Raw genomic sequence first — 12302 nt, 5'->3', positions numbered from 1 at the left:
ATTTGTTTGTAGAGAAGGATGTTGTTGTTGCTGCTGCTACTACGGCGGTGGCGGCGGCGGCGGCAGCAATATAGAGATGTTCAGATACGAGCAGACTTTTTTTTCGACTTGAGCAAGTGTAGATATGGGGATAACCATATGTTCACCTCCGAAATGACAGCTGTACTTTTACCGCGTTTACCTGGGCTTTTAGGCGAGGGATCCTCCAGGCAGGGAATGCTTTCACTGACTGATACAGCGGTGGGAGAAAACAAAACAGCAGCCAAAGCTGTATGTGGTTCACAATCGCCCAAAAACTTAGAGTTTGACAACGTTTCATGACCAGTGAGATGACCTAAGTCTTGGTGGGTTGATAGACGGTAAAATTACCGGTCCTTTCTGCTGCTCTGTACATTGTCCAGTCGTGTCGTTGAACAGATGTTTTATCCTCCTGCGCGAGTCACGTCACTGAAAACTATGAATGATCTTTGTGACTTCTTCTCTCTATTATCTCAGAACAGTTTATCCAGAAATTTTCTGATATTTCCTTTGAAATCGATACCAAATACTGCCAGGAGCATGGCTGGGAGTGAAAGCTTGCCCGCTGTAGCAACAGTAACCAAGGGGGCGGGGCTTACGCGAAGGGTCAATTATTCAAAAAATTTCAATTCAAATTCAAATTGAAAACAAAAACTGAAGAAAAGATACTTTTTTTTTGCATCTGTTCTTTGTGTAAAATGTTTATTACTGTCATCTGTTTCCATATGAAACACTTTTTTATATCTGTTATTGAATTTTATTGTCTCTGCTGTCTGTAAACTACTTTTTAAAAATAATGTTCTACATAAATGAAGTTATATTATTATGTCACTGAATTTCACAATAATAGCGTAAACAACTGAACATCATGTATAATGGAAACCCTGTGACAGAATGACTGACTAATAGCAAATAACCGTGTCAGTTGTGTAAAAAATAACACAGAGTCACTGTGTGTGTGTTTTATCAGTGTGTTCCCACTGTTTTCCATAGTAATCAGATCAATAAAACAGAAATTCAAAAGAAAGACAGAGATAAAAACAATCCATCATTCACATTATCGACCAGTTTTGTGGATGATGCGTTCAGGGATCCACAACAGGAATCGAACGACTCAGATTTGACAGGCGGTGTCATTCCGAGGAATCATTTCCCCAGACAAACGCTTAACTTCCTGTCAAGCGTAGACGGCAGCGCCCAGCGGTGTATCACAGAGCGCTGTGGCGTGTTAGCACAGGTGATAACAATGAGTCGTTTCCATGCCAATACCAACATACACACACGTAGCTGCTACATGTCAGTCACACATCAATGAAATGAGTTCAGCTATAAAACCGTAGATTTAATGTGAAATCTGAGTCATGTCTCTGATTTTTCTTCAGCGGAAAAATATTTGATTTATTCCGGGAGCGGTCACATTCTGAGTTTCATGCTGTCAATCTGTAAACTTCGTAAGATTTAAAAACATCTTAACATTGATTTTCATTCTTTGTGAAGTCCCACAATCAATATCGTCCAAATCAGAAACACTGACGTGTGAAAACTTTGTTTTGCAGCATTAATCAAAATGTTAATTTATCTCTTGATTTAAGAAAATCATATTATTTAAGTATTTTTTTAACATCAAAATCGATGTATTTTCCTTCCCTTCCACTGTGCGTCCAATTAAAGTCAATTTCTCAAATGTTAATGTAGCCTACCGCTGCAAAACCATAAAATTCTGCCAAGTATGAGCTATTTTTTTAGGTTGCGTAACCTTCCGCAAACTTTGTAAAATCTATGATCCTGCTACTTTCAACACTCGAGTTATCTTTAAAGCTCATGACAAATATCTGTAAATCTGCAATGTGTAATTATTTTACATTTAAAACATGTTTATGAATGAACTTCAGAGCTGCTGTTTAGCTGTGTTAATGCTAAGCTAAGCTAAGCTAAGCTAACTGTCTGTTAGTTAGCTTACCTTAGTTAGTTTATGTAAAAAATAAAACACATTTACATAAATGATACTGAACATTTACAGTTCACAAGTTTAAAAGGCGCTATAGGCTATAGCTAAATACAAGTTATTACCTATGAAAATGAGTGGATTTAGCTTGTAGCAGACGTGATGCTAACTCACTTCAGGACGTCGTCGTTTCAGCTGCTAAATAAACAAACGTTTCTTACTGTAGCTTTCAGTCAAAAAATCATGACAAATATCTGTAAATCTGCAATGTGTAAGTCTTTTACATTTGTTTATGAATGAACTTCAGGGCTGCTGTTTAGCTGTGTTAATGCTAAGCTAAGGTAAGCTAACTGTCTGTTGACGCAACAAAAGAAAACACGTTTACAAAAACAATACTGAACATTTACAGTTTATAGTTTCACAGTTTAAAAGGCACTTTATAAATACAAGTTATTATTATTAAAATATGAAAATGAGTTGGTTTAGCTTTTAGCAGCTAATGAATTGCGATGCTAACTCAGCCCCGAGCTGAGAGCTCAGGTACGGTATGGCCCTTTAACCTCGACCTGAGCTCAGTGATTTTCCACGGTGTGTTCATTGACGGGGGGGAGAAAAAAAAAAACCCAAAAAGCCATGGGAACAGAACTGTAAAACACTGGACACACTGCTGACAACACAACTATTAAATAAGACCTTACAGGTGTGTGTGTGCGTTGGTGTGTGTTAGCGTGTGTGTGTCGACACCAAAAGAGACAAAACGTTTAGAGGGAAATAAGGAAATGAAAAATCTGAGAGGTTGAAATCTATAGAGAGGAGATTAAGGAAGAAAAAAAAGTGTGTATATGTGTGTGTGTGTGTGTGGCTGTAAAACCCTATACAAGGTGCCAACGGCTGTGACCTTCGACCTGTTTTGAATGTAGCTGTATGTTGGAATGTGTATTAGCAGGATTTGGTGTTCCGGTGCCCCCGAGGCCAGTGTGTGTGTGTGTCTGTGTGTGTGTGTGTGTGTGACCTCAGACATGTGTTCGTGTTAACTGGCACCATTAAGCCTTGAGGGGATCATTAGTGACTCTGGGAGCTGCCTTTACTGTACATGGCAGGGGAACACGCACACACACACACACACACAAAAACACACAAAAACACATATGAATGGGCTTAAACACACTAAAATACAAACGCACACACACACACACACACACACACATTTGCTGCATCATGCTTATGTAGCTAGATGTAAGTATTCAGTTCACACACACACAACAACAACAGTCGACCATAAACATAACAAACATCATTGTAAACACACAACAACGCTGCAACATGATTGGTCCAAAAAAACCACAAACAAGTTCCTCAAACTTTGTTGCACTGAGCTCCACTGGATTTGTGAGGTTTAATGGCAGCCTTCTGTTGCAGTGGTGATGTTTTCACACCTTTTGATTTAATTGCATATTAATAATTATAATATAATTATAATAATCTCCCTAAAGGGGCGTAGCCCACGTGACATCATACAGGAAGCTGACTGTCATGGAAGGTCTTGGTTTATAAACCGTCTTTGGTACGGACGAAAGGCTCCTTCTGTATCCATATGCATATTTAAAGCAGAAGTCAGCGATCCGGTGGTTTTGGCTAACTTCCTGTCAGCCGATGGAGTTAGCAGTCCCCGCCCTCGTCCCTACTTCACCACATTCACACGCATCCCTTGGCTGCACACACAGAGAGGACTGCCCCTTTATGCCGTTCTCTCTCCTCATTGGATAAAGGTTGTAGGATACAAGGAAAGTTTTCTCCTCGGCTCAGAGCAGAGCAGAGGGACTGACAGACCCGTGTTTCAGACCAAACACTCTATGTAAGTGATTGCTGTCGGAAGATACAACTATTTAAGACTTATATTAACACAAACATTCCTCTTACTTCTGCTTTACTGTAATACTCTGGTGCTTATATTGTGTTTTCTTCAGTTGTAGCCGTGCTTTGACCTCTCTGAGCCACCGTACAGACCTCTGATTGAACTGTGGGGGGGGACGGGAACCTGCAGCAGGTGACAACAACAAAGCCCCCTGAAACTCTGAAGCTCTGACTTTTAATGAGACGTCGTCCTGTCCTGTTGGGTAAAACGATCCTGGAGGAAAACCGACGAGCACAAAGACGAAGAGGAGGACGAGGAGGACGAGGACGGACAGAGGATGATGGGACGGTGGCGGAGGGGAGGAGAGGAGGAGGAGGGAGAGGAGGGGGGTAAACACACTTCCACACAGAGACTCCTTTTGGACACTTTAAGTGGTCTCTTTGTCTCCTTCATGGTTCCCTTCTTTTCTTTCTTTCGCCCTTTTTAGCCGAAACCAGAGACCAGAGAGGCCTCGGACATCACCGGGAGAAAGGGAGGGAGAGAGAAAGAGAGAGAGGGAGGGAGAGAGAGAAGGGGGTGAGGGAGGGAGATAAGAGCTGTCTCCTCGCTGTAAGAGAATCCCTCCTTCTTTTTCCTCCTCTTGTTTTCAGATAAGAGGAAAGAGCAGCTTCGTCAGTGGAGACAGACGAGTTTCTCAGACGCCGACCGTCCTCTTCTTCCTCCTCTTCGTTTTGTTTTCGGCCCGGTCCATTCATTCACTGTTTCACTCTCTCTATTCACACACACACACACACACACACACACACACACACACACACACACACACACACACACACACACACACACGCACACTCTATCTCAGGTGTGTGTGTGTGTGTGTGTGTGTGCAGAGTTCACTGTTGGGTTGAACCGACTGATGCGACACGGACCGGAGCAGGAAAAAGAAGTAAAAGAGGAAATAGAAAAGAGGAAGAAGAAAAAGAAGAAGAAGGAGAAGGATAACAAGATGTAAAAGATGAGAAGGAAATTAAGAAGAAAAGGAAAAGAAGAGGAAAAAAAAGAAGTAGAAGAAGATGGAAAAGAATAATTAGAAGTGGGAAAAGAAGAAGAAAAGGAAAGGTAGTGGAAGAAGAAGGAAAAGAAGAAGAAGAAGAGGTGAAGACATTAGAAGAGAAGATGGAAAAAAAGAAGGAAAAGAAGATGGAAAAGATAAGAAGAAAAGGAAAATGAGTGGAAGAAGAAGGATAATAAGAAAAAGAAGATGGAAAAGATAAGAAGAAGAAAAAAAAGGAGAAGAAGAAGAGGAAGAAGAGGTGAAGACATGAGTAGAAGATAGAAAAGAAGAAAAGGAAAAGGAGTGAAAGAAGAAGGAAAAGAAGAAAGAAGAGGTGAAGACATTAGAAGAGAAGATGGAAAAGATAAAAAGGAAAATAAGAAGAAAAAGAAGTAAAGATGGAAAAGAAGAAAAAGAAGAATTAGAAGAGGGAAAAGAAGAAAAAGAGGTGAAGACATTAGAAGAGAAGAAGGAAAAGAAGAGGGAAAAGAAGAAGGAGAAGGAAAGTAAAAGGAAGAAGAAGGAAAAGATAAGAAGGAAAAGAAGAAAAAAGGATACAAAGAAGAGGTGAAGACATTAGAAGAGAAGATGGGAAAAAAAGAAGGAAAAGAAGATGGAAAAGATAAGAAGAAAAGGAAAATGAGTGGAAGAAGAAGGATAATAAGAAAAACAAGATGGAAAAGATAAGGAGAAGGAAAAGAAGAAAAAAAGGAGAAGAAGAAGAGGAAGAAGAGGTGAAGACACTAAAAGAGAAGAAGGAAAAGATAAAAAAGAAAATAAGTAGTAGAAGATGGAAAAGAAGAAAAAGAAGAAAAGGAAAAGGAGTGAAAGAAGAAGGAAAAGAAGAAAAGGTGAAGACATTAGAAGAGAATAAGGAAAAGAAGAGGGGAAAGATAAGAGGGTAAAGAAGAAGAAGAAGGAAAAGAAGAGGAAGAAGAAGGAAAAGAAGAGGAAGAAAAGGAAAAGATAAGAAGAAGGAAAAGAAGAAAAAAAGAAGAAGGAGAAGAAGAGGTGAAGACATTAGAAGAGGAATAGAAACGTGAAGACGTGTGAACATCGGTCTCCAGTTTTCCGTCCCTCGTTCTCTCTCTCCGTCTCGTTCCAGAACTCTTTTCTGGGCTTCGCTTTCGTTTCTTTCACCTCATTCCAGTTCCTGAGTTTCACCGCTGATTTTTCCTTCAGTCAGACGTCGTCGACTTCCTGCTCGTTCAGAGAGACGCTTCGATCTGTAACGTTGTAACTCTTCACTCTGTTCTTCCTCATTTATGTATCGACATTTCCTGATAATCAATAATCATCTATTTGGTTCCATTAAAGGGATACACCAACATTTTTTTTTCATGTCTTGCCTCACTCCCGAATCCATGACCAGCAGATAGACACCATCCTTTCGACTGTGCGTGCAGTAACCATGGAGATAGAGCCGTATCACTGCTAATTAGCTTAGCTCAAACGCTGGAAGTGTATAGGTAGTGTTAGCCTGCCTCCCACCTAAAGTCGCTAATTAGCTTAGCTCAAACGCTGGAAGTGTATAGGTCTAGTGTTAGCCTGCCTCCCACCTAAAGTCGCTAATTAGCTTAGCTCAAACACTGGAAGTGTATGGGTAGTGTTAGCCTGCCTCCCACCTAAAGTCGCTAATTAGCTAAGCTCAAATGCTGGAAGTGTATGGGTAGTGTTAGCCTGCCTCCTACCCGAGCCGAAATCAGCAGTCAGAAGCTGATTTCATTTTAGCTCTAAACTCTGTAAATATATCACTTTATCGACATTTCAAACATGTTTAGGCGAGAAAGTAGCCGTTAAGATCAGCAGTGTGTCGCTAAATACCAGCTGTTTACAGTTTTGTTCGGACGAATTCTGCGCTACTCAAGCTAGCCGTTTTGACCAACGCGCTTCCAGTTACTTTCACAAAATAAAATACCCGTTGCCCTTTACATACAGAAAACCATGACGATAGAATTTGTGCTTTTACTTTGAAATAGGAAGCTAACCTACCCTCGATGTAGCTAGCTTGAACCAAAATAAACCGTCTTTGCTTGAACCCTCCATTTTGACCGATCTCGTCCCGTTAGCGGCATTTGACCGCTCAAGATGCCTTACCGGAGAGTTTTGTCAGCTCTGAGACGAAGATCGGTCCGTTTAGAGTTGCTGAAGAGTTTCTCTGATGACTTTAGGTAGCAGGCAGGCTAACACTACCTATACACTTCCAGCGTTTGAGCTAAGCTAATAAGGCGATACGGCTCTATCTCCCTTGTTACTGCACGCACAGTCGAAAGGATGGTGTCTATCTGCTGGTCATGGACTCGGGAGTGAGGCAAGACACGTAAAAAAAAAAAAAAATGATTGCGTATCCCTTTAAGTTGTATCCCATCGTTTTCCAGTGTTAAAACAAACATAGATAACGACACTGTGAAATTATCGGTTGGAAACGAGGACGGCAGCCACCAGGGGGAGCTGCTGCACCGCCGCCATCTTGGCTCTGACTCCTGACTCCGCCTCCTTAACTCCCACCTAATCCAAATATGGTCAAAGAGGAGGGGAGTCGCTCAGCCACCTGTCGCTCAAAGAGGCCACGCCCCCTCATTAATTATGCAGAACTTTGAACCTGAAGCATATTACTCGTTACTTTCAACAAAAAGTAACTAATTACCAGGAAAAGTAACTATTGCGTTATTTTTTAAAGGAAATGTAATGCTCAAATATGTCAAATTACTTGGATTCAGCCCCCCTAACCTCCTGTTTATCTGGAATTAACCGGATAAACTGCTTTTTTCCCCCAATGAGTTGATGGACTGAAAATAGTGTGTATAACGTAAACACTGGGTGTTTTATTATTTTGTGACCTGACTTCTTGAGTCAAGTAACAACACATTTTATTGTCAGTAAGGGTAACAGTGTTACTTTTGGTTTTATTTGGTCTTATTTGACTCATTTTAATCTCTTACCCCCGAGCACTATTGTCACTTTATGTCCTGTAGTCCTGTTGCTGTTTGTCTATTAATGTCATAAACGTGATTCACTGCAACCTAAATTTACCTGAGGGTAAATAAAATAATCTTTGAACCTTTATAACAGTGGAAACAGTAACTTCTTTGATTATTCGCTACTGAGAAAAGTAGCACCATTTATTTATCATGCTGTTTATTTATAACGCCGGCGAGTTGTCATAAAGGGAACTTCCCCTCAATCTGTGACGTGTCAAAGTGAGACTTCAGAAAAAACTCTCCACCTCCATGTCCTCTAGAATAGGGGTTCCCAACCTTTTTATCCCCAGTTTTCTTCTTGTTGGCAGTCGTCGGGTCTTCTGTCGTCTCATTATTGAGTCTTTCCCGGCGACGTGTGCTTTTCACTCTTTTACGTTTGTGAACCTGCCTGTTAAATGCGCAGCGCTGGGAAGATGCACAAACGAAAGTGGCAAAATTTTCAAAATAAAACGACCGGAAGTGTAAAATGGATAAAACGTACAATTATATATTTTTTTCAATCTCTTTCTTTCTGCGGCCCGGTAGTACTAAATGGACCAGGGGTTGGGAACCACGAACACGTTGACAGAAAAGCAGAAAAGGTCCCGTTTAAGGTAAAGATCCTGCATAGTTCCTCTTTAAACTGATACTTTTTATCTCAGTTTATCCAGGTATTAACAGACATATAATATTTCTTTTACTTTCTTCTCTATTTTTTACGTCCATGTCGAGGTTTTAAAATTCCTTCCGTCTTTCTGAGGTTGTGAAAAGGTAAAAAAAGTAAGACCCTGCACTGTTCTCCTCTCCTGTGCCACCTTGTCCTCTTCTTCACCTTCCTCCTCCTTTTCTTTCTGCTGAGTGGGAACCTCCAGTCTGACCCAGACCCCCCCTCCTCTCCTCCTCCCCCTCCTCCTGCCCTGGTCAGAGCTCCTCTCCTGGGACTCGCCGGGCAGCAAAGGTGGGCCTCTCTGGCGGTCTGGACCGGGGATCTGGTTAGTGAGGAGGAATGTGTGGAGTGTAAATTAACACACACACACACACAGAAAGACACACACACACACAGTGCTGATGAGGAGGAATGACACAGCTTCTCCTGTCGCTCTCATCGCAGCGTTTATTCTCTACCGTTCGTCCTCGGGGGAGGACGGAGGGATGAACTTTCACTGATGGGACAAGTGGGAGGATTTGTTTACCTGTGAGAGGAGGAAGAGGAGGAGGAAGAGGAGGAGGAGGAGGGGAGTGGATGAAAAGGTGAAGAAGAGTTTAAGACCTCGAGTCCATCCACAACGATTTTATGTAAATGTAACCTTCTTCTTGTGTCAGCTTTCTGCTTCCAGCTCTTGTGTTATAGGCTCGGTTTTGACCCGAGAATTCCGGCCATTTTTGACCCCTAAATCATCGTCTTTCCAGGACGTTTCAGTTCAATTCAATTCATTTTATTTGATGAAGAGGGACAATGTACGCTGATAAACATTTTAAAATACAATGTAAATGTACTCAATTCTAGCTACCAAGCTAATTTCCATTGACAGTCCCCCCTATGTTGAAATAGAAACAAGCAGGTTATTAAAAAAGAAACTTAAATAGACTTCAGAGTTCGGCTGTCTGAGGTGAGTGGCTACATGCAAAAACACAAAGTTTATACTGTTTATACTGTACACTATATGAGTTCAGTGGTGTCTCTAAGGATTCCAGTCATGTACCAGAGATATTTGATTGTTTTCTGAGTGTTTGTTGTGGTTGAAAGAATTGCCCCCATAGGTTAGCGTTGTGGCTATCGCTAGCGCCGGGTAGCCATGGTGTAACTCCGGTTTGCCTGCATCAATTTTAGTTGCGTTTTTTGCTCCAACCAACACTGGGTGACCATCAGGAAAACGATTTAGGGGTCAAAAATGGCCGGAATTCTCCTTTAAAATAGCTCTAAAATACACTTACTTTTTTTTTTTTTTCCCATCAAATTTGTTTTTCTTGGCTTCCTTATCCATGGACAGACAACCGGGGTCGAAATCAACTCTAACAACACAAATGTCATTATTTTAACCAGATCATTTATGAATTTAGTGATTTTATTTGTTTTATTTTGTTTAAATAGATGTTCCTGACAGTCAAGAAGTCTATGTTGCACTTTAATGCATAAAAAAACCTAAAAATGTGTCGGTCGTGAACACAAGAGGAGGGTTAAAGCACTGGCTGCTTTTCTGTGTGTGTGTGTGTGTGTGTGTGTGTGTGTGTGTGTGTGTGGCCTTACAATCAGGTGAGTGTGTGTTAGACTAAGCCCGTCTACAACCTCCGACCATTTCCTCAAATTAACCTTGTAAAAACAGTGTGTGTGTGTCTGTGTGTGTGTGTGTGTGTGTCTGTGTGTGTGTGTGTGTGTGTGTGTGTCAGTCACGCCCAGTTTGATCGATTGCCAGCCACTCAGTGCAAACATTCTGCTAAAATTCACTGTTTGTGTGTTCAGACACCTGTTCCACATGGTGTGTGTGTCTGTGTATGTGTGTGTGTGTGTGTGTGTGTGTGTGTGTGTGTGTGTGTGTGTGTGGATTCCTGGTTTTAACGGTTTGTGGGTGTGAAAAAGAAAAACAAAGAGAGAAGTGGGGGAGACGGAGGAAAGATGGATGGACGTTAGAGAGGAGAGAGGAGTCACCGCGAGGACACAGAGTAGAAACATGAATGATCATTATTGGTGATTATATTATATTATATTATATATATGTATAACCCATAATCAATTAAATGTCAAAAAGTCCAACAGTTCGAGGTGACGTCTGCAAAAAGACCAAAACGGTTCAATGTTGATCAGAGACAAACAACAAAGGAAACAGAAAACCGTACACACACAGCAGGAGATGTCTTCAACGCTGCATCAATAAACTTTGATTGATTGATTGATTAACCTTCCTCTTGTGTTCAGGTCACCCCGGCCCCCGTTTTCAGGTTTTAAATGCATAAAAGTACCACATAAATGTATTTATTGTATCAAGGCTTTTTGACTTTGTCAGGAACCTCTTTTAAAACAAAATAAAACATTTTTTCTTTTCACAAATCGCTAAAATGATCTAAAATTATGACATTTGTGTTGTTGGGGTTGATTTCGACCCGGTTTTAACGATAAAAACAACAATTTAAGAGTTAAAACTGAAATAATAAGTGCAAAACCAACCTTTTCATGGATCAGGAAGCCTAACAATGTAACTAAGAGATGAGAAACAAATATAATTGTTTTAGTTTGTTTTACAGCTGATTTAAGACTCGGGTCAAAACCGACCCTAACAGAAGAGAATAAAAGGAAGAGGAAAGAGGAAAGTTACATTGAAGACAAAGGGTATAGTGACAAAAAAAGGCCCAGAGACCCACACCAAAAAAATATTGAAACCAATATTTTAATGGATAAGGAAGCCTAACAATGTAACCAAGAGAAGAAAAACAAATTGGATGAAGAAAAAATGTTTTTAGTGCATTTTACAGCTGATTTAAAACATGGGTCAAAACTGACCCGAACACCATAGATGGTAGCAGAAAGATGATATAAGATGAAGGTTAAGTGATTGATTGATTGATTGATTGATTGATTGATTGATTGATTGATTGATTGAGGATAAAAGACGTCCTCTCTTCAGCTCCCTCTAGTGGGACAAACAGGAACAAAGGTGAGCTGATCAAACAGCCTCACAAAACCTGCTGCAACAACAGTGTGTGTGTGTGTGTGTGTGTGTGTGTGTCTGTGTGAGACTAATAGTGTGTAATTAACATAGTTCTCTGAGCAGAGCAGAGCTGTAAACATTAGAGGGAAGGACAAGCCAGCTACTGTATAAGAGGACACACACACAGACACACACACTCATGGTCCTATAAAAAAATACACAGAGCAGTGTGGTATTTAAGAGAGGTGTGTGTTTGTTTCAGTGTTTTATAGACCAACACCGCTCTGAGCTCTCAGGCATTTTAATGTTCATTTATTAAAAACGGGCAGCGCTCAACACACACACACACACACATACACACACACACACCCATCTGGTGCATAGTTCACTAAAACACACTTAATACTAATGTATGAACTGTAAGGTTAACAAATAAAATGTGTTTTTACGACGAGTGTTAGGGCCACATTGACAAATAAAAAAATCACAAACTTCGAGAATAAAGTCGTACGTTTCCTACGAGAAAAAGGTTGTTGTACATTTCCTATGAGAAAAAAGTCATAAGAGTACGTGAATAAAGTCGTAAATTTACGATGTATGACTTTTTTCTCGTAGGAAATGTACGACTTTATTCTCGTAAATTTACGACTTTATTCTCTTAATGTTATGACTTTTTTCTCATAGGAAATATACGACTTTATTCTCATGAATTTACGACTTTATTCTTATAAATTTACGACTTTATTCTTGTAATGTTATGACTTTTTTCTCATATGAAATGTACGACTTTATTCTCGTAAATTTACAACTTTATTCTCATAATGTT

This window comes from Trachurus japonicus, chromosome 18 (assembly GCF_045865225.1).
Source record: "Trachurus japonicus isolate A0001 chromosome 18, Traja_1.0".
Classification (NCBI taxonomy): Eukaryota; Metazoa; Chordata; class Actinopteri; order Carangiformes; family Carangidae; genus Trachurus; species Trachurus japonicus.
This window is presented reverse-complemented; position numbering follows the sequence as displayed.